Raw genomic sequence first — 16,875 nt, 5'->3', positions numbered from 1 at the left:
TTATGTTATTCAAAATAGTGCACGTCTCAAACTAGTGCAGAAACCCTCTCATTGCACTGCTTTCATATGGATGAGATTAAGACGTCTGAAATGCCTCGGCTCTGACACTCACTGGATGTAATGGAAGTGACGCCGAAACCATCATGGGAGGAAAATGCAGCTTTAAAAAGAGGACAGGTCTGCGGGGGAAATCCTCCTTAAAGTCAACCAACCATATATGTTCAATGTGCCCACATGAAATGTGTCCAAGTCTGCAGTAAGGACCCTCATCACATTATTCCACCCACTTATCAGATTTTTTTGGTCTGCTTGGACAGTCGTACTCTCAAACTAAGGCCAGGAACACTCTGTGCAAGCATACAAATGCAAATGCTTGGCCAACGCATTCATGAGTGCCATCTTGTCGTACATACTAATGTGAGTTAGTGCAAACAGTATATTTCAAGCAAAAATGTTTCCTATAATTTGTATTTCAAAAGTGATTATGATTTCTGCTCTGCCAATTAAGCATATTTGCCCGCTGGTTATTTATTAAAAAAAAAATCATTTTCCTGTGACTTTGGCATTATTTTGCATTGGCTACACAGGCTTTTATAATTGGAGTTGCCAAATGTCAAGAGTTTGGAGAATTGGAGAAAACCTCCAATTAGAACATTTCTCTCTAAAAACGAGAACATCATTTGGAATTCTTGGAGTTAATTGTAGGATTTTTAGTGGCTTAGCTTTTGAAAGAAGATTCTTGTTGTACCAGTTTTCATAAAATAGAAAATAAAGAGTGTGGTCATTCACAAGATGACTAATACATCACAGAACTAGATGAGGTTTGCAATCTGACATTCTCTTGACTTGTGGTTATCTGAAAATGTAGTAATTCTGATGAAATGTAAAATGACATTCCTAAAATAATCATGAGAAAAATAACAATGCTATCAGTTTACCCATTATGCTACAACCCTAAAAAAAAAGTAACTGCTTTGTGCTTTATCAAATTTTGTAAATGGATTCAATTCGAAATAAGTTGCGTATTATTAAACCGTCACTATCCTCTTAGACAGTAGGGTCATTGTGTCAAATCGACCAAATTTCAGAATCGTCCCAGGTCAAATTTCAGAAGAAAGATAAACATGCATAGAGAGGAAAGCCAAAATATTAAAATGTAATGCATTTATCTTTACTGAGTAACTCCCTATTTTGTAGAAGGTTGAAATGACAGTTTTCAACAGAGATTCAAATTACAGGATGCTAAAAATCACTTCAGAAAGATGGCAGCATTGTTATATTATATTTACACAGAAATTGGTAGGTCTACTAGAAAAATCTCATGAGTTTAGCAATCTTTGTGGCATCATATGCCAATGGTGACCATTCAAAATTGGGGGAAAGGCCCTTATATGGTTCCAGATACATTTCTAGTTTCAACATTATTTATTCCTCAGACATTCCCCTTGTAAAACAATAAGTATCAGCTGTATACAACATGAAACTTTTTGGTTTCGAAATTAGCATATGGTTATTATCCAACAATCTGATCAGAGAGGTGCATCTGGGATTGAACCATATATAATAAATATGCCAGAAGGAAAGTTTATTAAGACATGCAAACTTTGGAGCTTTTTACCATATTTGAATGGTCACCATTGCCATATATTGCAACTAAGATTGTCAACAGATTTCACTTATAGACCTACCAATCTCTGTGTAAAAAAACAAAAACAATCCTGCTGCCATCATTCTTAAGTCATTTTAGCCATCCTATAATTTGGCTCCAAATCTCAGATGAAAACTGACCTCTACAAATAGTGTATGCTTAATATTGATGCTTAATATTTTAGCTATTTCTTCTTTTATGTATTTATTTCACAAGAAAAATGATCAAATCAAAAATTTAAGTTGAAATTTACTCTCAGCTATACTTTAGAATTGGAGATGAAGTCTATCCAACCAGTAACAATGCAAGATCACAGGATCAGACTGAGTTTCTAGCATGGCCATTACTTGGGTTTCAGCTTTCATCAGGGAACAGCACTTCCAAGTTACTGCAGGCACCTGATCTTATCAATATTTCAGAGTTATCTTTTCAACATTTCCGCAAAGTCTTCTTATGGATTTGCACTTGAACTGGCAGACAAATGTGAAAAAAAGAAACTAGGCCACTTCCAGTATCACTTTAAAAATGCGTAATATCTAGTTTCTCTCAAAGCTTTCTCAAAGCTGGAATAAATCCTTAAAAATGCAACACTGCACAGCTCAGTTGATTTGTTAAAGTAGTCTTGATTATACATATGTACAAATGCATAATTTAATCAGACCAGCAGCGGAAATCTTCAACAGTCCGGAGCAAACTGTAATGTTTCAATGTTTTCAATCGCAATTAGGAACCCCCACTTGAAAACACAAATGCATGAACAGAATGAGTCTTGACGAAAACTCAACATTTGTGAGGCCTACAATTTCAGTCCAGTAATTCCTTTAAGCAATCAAAAGAGGGTCAATCCAGGATCAGGCCAAAACAAGCAGAGTAGCAGCTGAATGTCCGTAGATTCGTTGAGTTGAATGAATCAGAGGACTGGTAGAGCGTTTCCTCTGCGCTCTGCTCATAAAGGTCTCGTCTTAGAGATATTTGCACAAGTGTCATCTCGGTAAAACTTCTGCTTTCATTAACGTTCCCTGTCGCCTGACTGACATTTACATTGCAGCACTAAAAAAGATCATACATTGTCGTTTTAATGTAAAATCTACTCTACAACATTTCAATATGCCAAAGGACATTTGTGATTCTCATTCATGTCTTTAGCAGCAGAACCAGCAATGGGGAATTTCCAGGTTATATTTCACCCCCCAAATCAAAGAGTTGCTCTGAAGTGCACAAATGTTCTTCTCTGGATTTGTTCAGAACCATTTTCATTGGTGATTGGTGAAGCCAAAAGCAAAAGACAACATTGTGTCTAAAATGTAACTCAATGTTAACCTTGGTTTTTTATTTTTTTTTATTGTTATATGAAGTCAGTATCACATTTGCACTAAATATCAGCAGCGTTCTAGAAGTTGGTTCACAGAGAACAAGTTGTCTTGCATTGCCTTTTTCTTTCTTTCTTTTTCACATGCATGAGACAGACGTATTTGACCAATGTGCCATATTGCTGCTTTTCGAGCATCTCTTGCAAGATGGGCACATTTTTAAGACACTGTCTAGTTAAAAGAAATTCAACTTTTAAAAATGCACCTTGAGATTGTGTCCTATTTATGTCTTATTAGAGCAACATCACACTCATAATCAAGCTGAACATCAGCATGGCTGTGATCAAGCCTAATAAATAATCAGATGAATCCAAATTAAAGCATCTGACAGCATTTTATATATTCACCACTGCAGCTGTCATCAGTTAAAAGAAGTAAAGCAGGTCCGCTGAACACTTCCTTACTTTCTGAAATGTCAGTTGCTTTTTTAATGTGTGCTTTATTCCTGTTGCTCAGCAGCAGGTCACTGTTCACGTCTTCTCTTCATCTGACGATTATTTTCATACTTTTTTATGCATGCAAGCCGTTTTAAGACTTGCTTTTCTTGATTTTCTGTTCCTACCTACATTCATATTTGCATTCAGCTTCAGAAGAGTGTTACTGGACAGTAGTTTTAGTTCTGTAACTGTGATTTACTCTTATAAACACATTTGCTCTAAATGGTTGTTGGTCATTAATAAAAACTGACATTTCTTTCTCTCTCTTCATCAAATGCAACTTTCTTCAACATTTTGTTTTAAAATAAATTAAAATAAAACAAACAGATGTATCCATGACTTAAATGTTCAAATGCTTTTGGGGTGCACTAATAAATAAATATTATACGACTAAATCCAGCAATCTCACCTCAAAATCATTATTTAATAACAAATCCAAAAATATTTTTTGCAATCTAAATAAATGATAAATGCATGCTCTCATGCCGCTATTAAAGCCTTGAAAATATCTTGACAACTCATTAATGAATGATTCCATCCAGAAATCAAGTCTATTCTGTCTTAAAATGTTAAATTAAGATGTCAAAATTGGTTCCCCATGTAAGAGCTTCTTCAATGAAACGACGAACAGCAAATACAATGAATTTGTGAGTGACAGGAAGCTTTTAGTATTAAACACACACACCTTCCACTCAATGACCAGCCATGGTTCATTGATTACCTTATCACAGGAATGTCAAAGAGAAACGTTCGCTCATTTCTATTTCTGTGCGGAGAGAGAGAGAGAGAGAGAGAGAGAGAGAGAGGAGCGAGCTTTGTGCATTTCTGCTTGAAAGAATATTCAAATGACACCGACTATCTCTCAACGACAACGCAATACAACATAAACCAACAAAACAAACAGAGAAGTCACAGGAGCGCTCATGAACGCTCGGTCCTTGACAAAGCAGAGCCAACCTTTGAGTTGTGCAAACGTCCTCCACTTAGAGACGAGTATGTGTGTGTGTTTACTGCATTACGATGAGAAATGCCTCTTTATCTAGATTGAAAGAGCAAAAAAGACTGGATTCTGTGGCGCTCTTACAAACATTGCATTGAGCCATATATGTTGAGTGCAACACTGTAATAGTTCTTCTAAGCTGGTAAATGTGAATTAAATCCCTTTATGTGACTGGTATCCAAACCCTCTCGCCGTTAAACATCTCTTTGAATGCTATAAGGCGGGATAAAATGATACACAAAGATGCATTTAAATACTCCAGTAATTTCCTCTGGAACAGCAGAACATCCAACAAGGAAATAAACACATTCACCGCTGATCCCCGATTTCCTTTAGTCAAAGACCAGGCAGGAATTTAATCTAAGCCAGGATTTGATCTAAGTCTTCGCTGCACAGAGTGTTAAGAGCAGCAAATTGAGCTCTAGAAGAACAGACTACAGTGCAACACAAAAATCAGAGGCGCTTCAGCCGGAGGAATACAATGCCTTCTACAGCTCTGATAAAGCTCAGATGAAGTGAAGGCAGAAAGGCTTAGTGGCTTTGAGGAAGGTCACAAATCTATCTCTGACCAGGTGAAACACAGGATGAAGGACTAAAGAGATGCTGGGATAAAACGAAAGCATCGCTGTGAGAGGTTCACACTAAAACTAGTGCATGAAACTCAAACAGCTGTCCATGTTACCTGTCAACTAGAATTTATGTCTTAGGTTCTGTGAAAAGATTCAACTCCAAAGAATGATTCATAAATCAGACTTCATTCATTCTGTCATAAATGTGCAGTGGAGAACTAAGGTGGTCATGAATTATTAATGGTGCACTTTAAATTCAGCTACCAAAAAGTACACTCTTTTTTTTTTTAAATACACAACAGAAAGAAAAACAAATGAAAGGAAATTCATAGGGCCCTATTATTGTAAATAAGTAAATGAAGAAGATGTTTTTATGAATTCTGGTGATTACAGATGCTTTTGAGGATTATTTAAATTTAATTTAATCCAGAAACAATTCAAATTAAGAACACACAAATAATGGTTAAATAAAATAAATACAGAATTTATTAAAAAGGCCCCTATAAACAACTTTAACAAATTTATTTTACCAAGTTTAATACAACTTTTAAATTGCATTAGAGTATAATGATTTCAGTTAATTAGACATGCTTTTCAATCAATTAAAGTGAATTTAACCATTAAAACAGAGTAGTGTTTAAAAAATATAATAATCCAGAAAAATTTAAACGGGGAAAATTGGAATTTGGAAAAATTTTAAATAAAACGGATTTCAAAGGTCCCTAAAATATATGCTGCTCACGTTCCACTCAATAACAAAATAAACGCACTACAAAAATGACAGCCATAAGAAAGCAAGCAGTTAGGAAATCATCTGGTCATAATAATATAGAATACAACAGAATAAGAATATTTACATATATAACTGTTCTCTCTCTCTTTCTCTCTCTCTCTCTCTCTATATATATATAAATATATAAATATATATATTTAAATAACATTTTTGCTATATACTAATTTTCTTCCAGTATCTTAATATATTGCATCATAACCTCTGTATTGTGAAACACGTTGTACTGCAATACACAGCTGTAGCCAAAACTGAAAACTCATTTTTCTTTCATTGAGAAACGGTGACTTTTAATAATGAAATAGAATTGATTATTTGTGAATAATTTTAAAGTGTCAACATTTCATGCACACTATGTGGATGGAAACCCTAGACAAATACGTCAGCAGTGTGGACACACTTCATCAATAATCAAAAAGTGCTTTTTTTAAGATATCAAAATGTAATATGGTTGAATTTATCAGCAGAAAACAACAGCCTTGACAGCATACAAGCTTAATTACACAAATGTAATTGCCCTTTTGTATGTGTGTGTGTGTGTGTGTGTGTGTGTTCAGCTTTTGAACAGTAAACAAATCACTTTGTTGCATCTCTATGAATTGTGATTTAATTTTTAGTCTGTTAATCACACAGAAATGACTGTATAACATTAGAAGTCTCTAAACATAATGCACAAATTATTTACTCTTGTAGCTATTTGAAAAAGGAAAGCTCTGGTCCTAATCACTCTTACTTCACGAAAAGGCACAACAGCATTTCTCATAGTCTCTAAGAGAAGATTTAAGAGGTTTGCATCTCTGGCAGAGAGAGAAGTGACTGGATGAAAGAATGACAGAAGTGTAACACGCACTGCTTTCGATCGATAACGCTCTGCAACAAAGAGCACGCATTCAATAGAAACAGCTGTGGTTTGCACAATAGCAGAATTAGCTCTCTGCTTCCCACGGAGTCTAAACAAGCCAGACTTTGATTCACAACAAATCATATTATTGACAACGAGGCCTATAACTGTCATGCACTGATACCCGCCGGGTACACACACACACACATAACTGTAATCAATAAGCATGTTTATTGTAAATGCATGAGTTCCAGTTCTGTTCATATAGACCCCTTAATCGCCTACGTCACTGTGACGTCACCACTCTAGCTGGAGGCAAAACATAAGGCAGAACTCATAGCAGGTGCGCTTAAAGTTTGAGGTTTTGACTTTAAAATGTCTTCTTGATGGGGGTTTTGGCTGCCAGAATAGAAGGAACAGCACTTTTGTTTCAAAACTAAAGTTTTACCGGATCCCAGTAGACATTCCTTCACAGAAATCAAGAAGACAATTGTGGTTGAATGCAATACGGCGTACAGACTGGACGGAGATGATCATAAATAATGCTCGTGTTTGCAGTGCACACTTCATATCAGGTAAAATAATCTATGCATATGAACTGGTGTGTTGGATGTATCTAGTAAACCAGCAAGTTTCTGTTTTATAGGTGAAAAGTCGCCAACCTTCAGCGCACTATAGTTTAAATGTTAAACAAACATACAGCGATAGATGTGTGTGCCATCCTTTGAATGGTCTCTTGAAATAATACACATTGCTAATCATAGTTAGCCCAGCGATAGGTTACATTAGAAAATAAGCCTTGACAAATTTCCCCATACCACCCAAATGTAATTCATATGGCCTTATGGCATAGCCTACGGGTCAGGTAACGTTAGCCTGCTTCCATCTGTTAATTTAGTTAATTTACAAAAATAGCTGTCACGGTCCCGCAGAGTCAGGGACTGTACATATTCGGACAGTTCCGAACCTTCTTCTGCATCCATGTTTAATAAATCCCTCCTAAAACGTGCTAGTTTACGCTTGTCAACATTGCGTCCGCGCCTCTTTTTGCCTCCAGCTAAGCCCCGCCCACCCGGAGACGTTGGAATGTTTACTAACTTTTAAGGGGTCTATACCAAGCGGCAACATTCTCATCTGAAAAATGAAGCCTACCCGGAAGTGCGAAAAACTGCAATACATCGAAAATCCGCCAGGGGAAGGTCCCAAAAGGGAGCAAATGTCCATAGCCCCCATGGTAAAATGTCCGTTTTCACAGCATAAATTCATGTTTATACAAGTTGGTCCCATGGACTTTTATTGTATTTTTCGATAGCTTCCGAGTGCCTGACAACTGTGAGGGGGGTGATTTTTTTTCTAACTTGTTAGTTTAGATCGTATTTAGATATAAAATATATGACAATAAGGGTGTGGTTAACTTTGAGTGACAGCTTGATTGACAGCTGACAAGGCAGCGCCACGGAGAATGACAACAAGAAGCGCCATTTTTTAATACAGTTGACATATAATACTACTGTTTCTGTATCATGAAATGTAGTTTTAAGAGGTTTTCAGGCGAGAATGTAGTTGTTTAAAGCTCAAATCTGTGGTTTATTTAAAGATTTATGAAAATTTTATCCAGTTGATCCAGCGATGACCGGGCGCTCGGCGTTCATGTACCCCGCCTGAAGCAGTCTTTCCTCGGCTAGACCTTCTAAAGTTTGCAGCCAATGCCGCGGACTCTGGCGTCTCTGTAGTGGTTAAACATGAGATATAATTCATCTTGTGTATATCTAATGGGCGATTTTTGGTCTCGTAAATCTATAATTTTTTCCCTGGGCAATCGTTTTGGCTGAGGGGAAGTTTCATAACTTTATAAGCTATTTAACTTTACCGATGTATGGTTAGACTAGAGCGCTGACTTTGTATGTTTAACTGAATTTCTTTGCTTTATTTGTATAGCTTCTTATACCTTTTACTTATACTTTTATAATGGCTAATATTGATAAAACTGAAATTTAACAAAAAGAGACTGGGTTGAGTTTTGTCATTTTAAATTTTAATACAAGGAAGATGATCTGTAATGTTGTTTACTGCAAAATCTGTTGTTTAGTACAAATGCACATATTGCCTGGACCATAAAATGTTTAATATTTTTATATTATATTTAAAATGAAAAGAGGCAGGTTTGTGTTTTATATTTTGTTTTTTTCATAAATAGGCAAACGTTATGTGTAGTTGAATATAATCAATATGCGTTGCCTGAACCACATTTGTGTGGCTATAATGTTTAAGATTTCTTTTAATGAAAACGAAAATAGTTAGTATGGTGTTTTATAACATATTGCGTTGCCTAAAATATACACAGAGATAACCGAATTTGCAGTAGCGAGCTGAGTGAAGCGCGCTGCGTCAGAAGGTGGGCGGGGTTAGGATTTCCCAAGATTTTCCAAGATGGCGCAGCCCATACCCCCCCATAAACGGCTTCAAACCCGTTCTTCAGAAAGTCTATGGGTGACGTCACAGACGCTTTGTCCATATTTTTTACAGTCTATGGTCTGTACCTCTTGGCCACAAAAGTGTTGGCGTTTAAAAAAAAAAAAGTTATTTTATTGAGACAATTTATATTCCGCGTGTTAATAAAATTGTAATACGATCGGTTCTCTGCGCATCACGAATCAAACACCTGTCTAGATTACTGAATGAATCATTCGGGAACGAATCGTTCAGACCGTTACAACCGGCTCGAAGGGTTCATTTAAAAAGATCCGACTCAAATGAATGATTCGTTTCGCGAATCATATAGCCCGATTCATCGGGGACTGCTGTGACGTAACAGAAGGAAAGCGTAAAACAGTTTAGCTTGACACACTAGTGATATCATTCATGATAACCATAGTTTACACCAATTTCTATAATTATTGTTCTTTTTTCTGAAACGTTAATGAACATGGCATTTCATTTACGCAATATTTTATCTGTGTTTTTTGCAACAATGCCTAACAACTCAAACTTATAATAGTTTATTATGTAGCACCTATAATAGCATCTTGTAGTTGGATATTTTTCACGTAAGAGAGCCTTTAAACTGTCCAGAAACATTAAGGCGCTTTACAAATTACTGGAATTAATCTCAAAAGTATAATAGATTCCGTACACCTTGCATTAGCGTTATTAAACATGACAAGAAGAGACGTGTTAAACTAAAGCGTTTAAAAGCGCAGTGCGGCGTGTTCTGCAACATGATACAGTTGCGGTTGAGATAACACGGAAAAGCGTCAAGTTGAGCTTCAGTGCCGCAGTGCACGAGAACGATCTCCCTGTGTGTGACTTCCACGAGCGCTCACCTCAGATGAAGAGCGAGGAAGTGTCCAAGCCCACCGCGGAGAACATTAACACTCCCGAGCCGGCGACAGTCTCCGGTGCTCGGCCGCGGGGCTCGCCGGTGAACGGGGATGTTCCAGCGCATGCAGGGGTCCAGCTGGGGACTAGAAGAACCAGCGAGCAGGATCTCTGCTGTCAGAGCGGAGGTAAACACGAGGCATTGTGGGAATCTGGAGGACAAACGTGCTTTATCACGTGGGGAAGCACACAGCGACATCTAGGGTGCAACATTGTTTCAAATAGACACAGACAAAGTATCAATACCCCAGGGCCCGTATTCATAAAGAATCTTAATGCAAAAAGTAGCTCCTAGTGACAAAATTCTAAGAAAAATCTTAGAAATGTGGGCGTTTACTCTTAAAATTAAAGAAAAAATCCTAGTAAAGAAAAAAGTAATTCAGAAAGCATCTTAACCCTTAAAAGAGGTCTTAAGGTCAAACTTGTTAGGAGCACAGACGAGGACTTTTAAGAGGCTTAAGAGTTTCTTTAGCAGAGGAGAAAATGGCAGAAAGACGAAGAAGAAATGTGTTGCAGACAATGGATGACAGTGAGTTAATAAGACGCTATGGATTAGATCGTGCAGGGATCATCTTATTAGAGACGTGCTAACATCTCCGACACAGCACAGAAATGGCATAGCGCCAGAAATTAAAGTAATCACTACATTACGATATTTGGCAACTGGGAAAATGCAACAATGCAATAGTGATGATTTGGGTCTGACACAACCTTCTGTAAGCAGAGTGATCACACAAACAATTACAGCACTTTCTTATTGTGTCGCAGTTCATTTCGTTTCCACTGGACATTCCCACCTTGCAGGCTCAAAAAACTGCATTTATGAATATAGCAGGCTTATAGGTGCGCACAAGCAGGGGGAATGAACCGTTAATAGTTTGTGCTATACGCTCCCATGTCTGCTTCTTGTTCCTTGCTGTGACACCCGGCCCGAATCTGCCTTTAAGAATGGCCTTGTGTTCATCCACTAACTGGGCTAACAGTAAACACTGTTCCTCTGTCCAGTCTGGCTTTCTCGCCCTTCTTGGTTTTGATTCCATGTTTGATACATTAAAATCAAAATTCAAACCGCCACTTAAATAGGACAGCAATCACTGTAATTGGAAAGAGTGGAACAATTTTTATCATTCTAAGCCAATCAAATACCTTATAGGAAATTACAAGCATGGTAAATAAAAAAAGATTTATATACACACATATAATGTGTGTGTGTGTGTGTGTGTGTGTGTGTGTGTGTGTGTGTGTGAGAGAGAGAGAGAACGGTCAAATAGGAAAAATTACGCATGTAAATTCAAAGTGAGAATCAGAATAGACCCCATACTTAAAATCACAATTTTTTTCCTTCTTGGACAACCAACCAATCACAGTCTTCAAAAGATTGTGTCATACATAGCAACGGGGTCAACCCCGCCTCCTCACTAAGATGAAAGTTTTTGTCTTTTCCTTACTCAGAGCTGCTCTCAGATCGGTCCCGAATCGCTCTTAAGCTAAGACTCCTACATAAGTTTTTAAGCTAAATTAAGAGTTTTCTGAGAGGATTCTTAGAATCTTTATGAATACGAGCCCAGGTGTTTTATTTGGGCATGGTACTAATATGGGAATACCACGGCAATGATGGCATTCTATTAAATATTTGAGAGTCTTTATAGGGATTTTAAAGGATTTTGTGTGTGCATATTGACAGATCACAAAAAGAAAATCCACATTTGGAAAAAACAATCAAAATATCATGGATTACAAATACTTTGTTAAAAAAAAAAGGATTAATTCTATTCAATTTTCTGTTGTCTCTCACATCAAAATCAACCCAAAAATTAATCTAGAGCTGTTTTGGCTTTTGAACGGTGCTTGATCTCTGCAGATTTCTATCCTGATTCAGTCCAATTTTTTTAATTGGAGAAAGCAATTGGGGAATTCATTTTAATTATGCATTTCTTGCTTAAAACACTTAGTTGTTAGTTGATGGATTACTTGAGAATTATTGTGATGTTTTCATCAGCTGTCTGGTCTCTTATTCTGACGGCACCTATTCACTGCTAGGCATTCATTGCTGAGCAAATGATGCAATGCTACATTTCTCCAAATCTGATAAAGAAACAAACATCTTGGATGGCCTGAGGATGAGTACATTTCAGCAAATATTCATTTTAGGGTGAACTTTTCCTTTAACAGACAACATTTTATTATGAAGGTATGGATTTATTGCCTGTGATCCACACACTCACTCACTCACTCTTTCAAACTACTCCAAACAACCCAATAATAATTAGACAAGCATTGAATCAGTTTTGTCTTTGTGTGCTCTTTCCTAATGAAACACTTTTGTCGTTGATGAAGGCTTCCTTGCACAAATCACTTTTGAGTTTGATTGATGTAATTAGTATTCTAATGCAGTCTATTGTCAGCTGAGCAGCCGTGATTTTGTGTAATTATCCATAAATGCACATTAGATTGCAATTATTATCAAATAACTCTTTAACCTGAAAAAAAGAAATCTTACATTGAAGGATTCGTTCTCTAGCAAGAAAGTCTGTTCTGTTAAATCGAGCTCATGTGATCAAACTATAACCATAAAAAATTATACTTTTATTACTTGAAATAAATTAAACAGTTACATAAATAAAATATATATTTAAAAACAAATGAAACATTTGATTTCATCTAGTTGCCAAGATAACGTGTGATTTTCATTTACTGTAACTTGATGTGAACATTTCAATTAAATTAAAGAAACTATGAATTTTCATAATAGAAATGACAGAAATACAACAACATTACTACAGCGTGAACAAAAACTAAAATGCAGACAGGAAATATTAAAAATATAAAAAAATAAAGAAAACTAGAATAGTATCTGAACAACACTAAAATAACACGGATTTCCATCAAGATTGTGGAAACAAAAATCAGTTTCTTTAAAGAAATAGTTCAGCCAAAAATGAGAATTTGCTGACAATTTACTCACTCTCAGGGCATCCAAAATGTAAAGGAGTTTGTTTGATCATGGGAACAGATTTGGAAAAATTTGTCATCACATCTTGCTCACTAATGGATGCTCTGCAGTGAATGGGTGCCGTCAGATTGAGAGTCCAAACAGCTGATAAAAACATCACAATAATCCACACCACTGCAGTCCATCATGTTACATCTTGTGAAGTGAAAAGATGTGTAAGAAACAAATCTATCATTTTAATTTGAACTTTACAGAGTTTATCTTTACAACTTTAAACTCTCTCTTCTGGCCATAATCCATAATAACGCTTCCTCCAGCCAAAATGTCCATTCTCTGTTGTCTCTCACATCAAAATCAACCCCAAAATTAGTTTAGAGTTGTTTTGGCTTGTAAACTGCCACATTTTAATTATGAATGTGTTGCTTAAAAACACTTCGCTTTTGGCTTCACACGCTGTTAACTGATGGACTGGAGTGCTGTGGATTATTGTGGTGTTTTTATCAGCTGTTTGGACTCTCATTCTGACGGCACCCATTCACTGCAGAGCATTCATTGATGAGACACTGATGCAATGCTACATTTCTCCAAACCTGATGAAGAAACAAACATCTTAGATGGCCTGAGGATGAGTACATTTCAGCAAATATTTGTTTTAGCGTGTACTATTCCTTTAACAGACAACATTTTAGTATGAAGGTACACCTAAGGAAAGTTTCAGATTGTCTTCATAATAAAAGAGAAATGATACATTACCTGCAGCAGCAGCACAAAAGAATGATTACCTCTTTGGCTATTGGTTTTTATATACTATGGTTCTTAAACCATAAACACACTGAATCTAATGTAGCTCTGAAATAGAGCAGAGAGCACAAGGCCAACAAGAAAAAGCTCTGCACGTCCTGAACAGATCACACCCCTCATGATTTATTGCTCTCCTGTGTTTCTTATTCCTTTAGCTGCTGCAAAAGAGTACATAAACCCCACTGTTTTATTCTTCATCATGAGCTTTTAAGGATGATGAAATGTTATTTCAAAACTGTTTGTACTTTAATGCTCTCTCTTGGACAACGGCTCCCACATCAAAGGTGATAATCTATATACTATTACAAGAACAATAGTTTTCTTCCATGAGCAGAAGAACCATTTTATGCTTTATGACGTGTCTTTTAACCCACAGCTGAGGTTCCTCTGAGATTTACGGTGTAAAAGCACAAGGCTAGAGAGACAGATTGAATAAAGCAATGGGGGAAAGGGAAATATGAAAGCACAAAGACTCACACAAACAATTGTCCTCATTTGTCATACAGAGTCCACAGACAATACTGCACGGGGAGGTTGGTCTATTCATGAACAGCAAACAATTAATCTTCAAACCAATTCAGATGACTCGGTATCATTAGAAGCATAAAAACTGGGAACAAATGCATGCATGCACACTGCATGTATTTCACATTTTATGGCAGCAGAATTTATTAAATCAAAGATGCATTTATTGCTTGAGAAGCAAAGTCGTATAAGGTGCCGTTGACATGAAATTTTCACCAGATGTCGGAAAGAAACACAACTAATCCATTCATACAAAGAAAACATAAAATAAATATATTTTACACACAAACACACACACACTTTATTTGCTACTGGAGTAAGAAAAGTAAAATACTTTAAAATTAATTTCTGCTTCTCAAATGCATTTTTTTTTCATGTTCATATGCATTTTCCCAGCATACAATACTGAACAATAGGAATTACATATTTATTCAGAAACATATGGAACACAGTCCAATATCACAACACATCTCATGAAAACATGCAGGGCTGTTGATAAAGATATGAAACTTTGGGGTGTTTTCAGGAAGCCAGTGTGGAGAGAGAGAGAGAGAGAGAGAGAGAGAGAGAGAACAAAAACGCCTGAGGTTCGAAAGCAGAAAATCACAGACTAAACGTCCAGAGGAAGAGATGCTGTGTATGTGCTGTGTGTAGGATACAGTTCTTCAAGGAAAAGACTGTGTTTACACCAGAGACCCCTGGCAAACGGGAAGCTGTAATGTGTGATGGGTGGGAGTGTTAGTCTGAGCCAAACTGGATACAAGCATCTCTCAATAACTCGTTTTATGAAGTGTGTGTGTGTGTGTGTGTTCTGCTAATGGCCCTCTGCGTTGGTGTCCAGGTGCTTTGAGTAGGAGCAGATGTACTTCATAATGAATAAAAATGGAGAAATAACTCAGAAAAACAAGAAGAAAGAGCCTCATAAAAAACAGAGCCCAGGAATAGTCCATTGGTTACCTAACCAGGTGAGCTGGTGCACAACCATTTCACTTCATCAGAGAGCAGAGATGAAGGACGACACAGTCCAGACACAGATGCAGAAAACACACACACATTTTCTGAGTCCTTTTTACATTGAAATTTGACCAGCTTATCTCAAGATGATTTTTAGTGGATGTATGAACCGCCTTTAAGTTATACAATAATATTGTCAAAAAAGTGTGCATGCAGCACCTTTTCATAAACCAAGGCACAGAAAAAAGAACAAATATGACAGAAATGGTTCACCGATCAAGAACTAAAGAATAATATTCAAAAAAAGTAATATTAGCAATATTTTTAAGCACACAATTATATTTCATGCACTTTTAAGGACGGTTCTATTATTAGTAGAGAGAAGAAGAAAAGCATGCAATATGAAAGGCAAATGCACAAAGCAGTAGCTCTTTCTCAAAGCAGAGCATGCAGACATGAGTATGTTTAAACTGAGGTGAATATATGAAAGAAACGGATCAAAGAACGATCACGCCAAGAGTCCAGCGTTAACAAGTAAGGCTCATCGAGTGTGCTCTCGTCTGGCTTTAAGAGAAACTCTGACAGATCAAACAGACAGCATCATGCTTACAAACTGTCTAAAGATTGAGGGAGTGAGGACAGGACACCACTGAAGTTCATCTGTGATGAACCAGAGGAGGCACTAAAACATCAGAGCGTTCCAGGCGAAAGAGAAGCAGTTAACATCTGTACTAAAACACAGAGAGCAGTGGATGATGGGAGCTCAGGTCTTTCATTTACGGATGATTAATTACACAAAGTGAGAATTAAGACACTTGTGTGGCATGAGCTCCATCCCTCTGACCCATCTACTGGGACAAGAAATATTCAATTTCTTCATCTGAATCATCTGATAATGTTTCTTATAATACCAAGATCAGTCTTTTAATCAGTGCTGTTTTAAACATGGTAAAGGTGATATGATTTTATTAAAGTTTAAAGATTTTAAAAACTAAATCAGCCTCTCTTTGATACTTGCCACCACAGTTGCACTTAACGTGTGTCTAAATGTGTCCAGTAGGTGTATATTACATATTATAAACATATTGAATTTGGACTGAGATTCATATTTGGATTCAAAATGGAATCTAAATTAAAAAAAAAAAAAACTAGAATTTTAATTAGACTTCCAATTTTTATTTAAAAAATATTAAAGATGGATTGTTTTATTGTTAATGTATTCTTAATTCTTTTCATTTGAATCCTTTTAAATCCATTTATATATATTTTTTTACATTTAAAATGTATTACCACATTTAAAAAAGATTATTGCATTTACAAAACATTTGTTTTTGAATTTAAATCCCATTTATTTAAAATGTATTAAGTTTGATTACATTTAAAATTAACACTAGAATTTGAATCCCATTTATTTAAAGTTATGATTAAAATTTAAATTCAAATCCCATTTAATTGAATTTACATAAACATAAAAGAGCGATGAAGACATTAATCAACAGCTGTGATGATATCTAATAGTAAGTTCCTTTTCACATCTAACACAAGGTGTTCAGTGCCTTTCTATTCATTCTGCAGTCGTTATGTGAAAAATGGTACGAGTGTGCCATGT

The 16,875-nt window shown here is 36.3% G+C and overlaps 1 protein-coding gene across 4 annotated transcripts in view; it reads right to left on the bottom strand.

Moving 5' to 3' along the window:
• The window catches only part of enox2 (ecto-NOX disulfide-thiol exchanger 2), a 234,891-nt gene extending 224,700 nt beyond the window's left edge, over window positions 1-10,191 (bottom strand). For all 4 annotated transcript variants that reach the window (XM_059515413.1, XM_059515415.1, XM_059515416.1 and 1 more), the window contains exon 1: window positions 9,979-10,191. The gene's annotated coding sequence lies outside the window, so the exon portion shown is untranslated. The remainder of the gene's footprint in view (window positions 1-9,978) is intronic.
• Between the last annotated feature and the right edge of the window lie 6,684 nt (window positions 10,192-16,875).

The sequence above is a fragment of the Carassius carassius genome, chromosome 29 (genome assembly GCF_963082965.1).
Source record: "Carassius carassius chromosome 29, fCarCar2.1, whole genome shotgun sequence".
Lineage (NCBI taxonomy): Eukaryota > Metazoa > Chordata > Actinopteri > Cypriniformes > Cyprinidae > Carassius > Carassius carassius.
The sequence above is the reverse complement of the archived record's forward strand: the minus strand, read 5'-3'. Positions and strand labels throughout refer to the sequence as shown.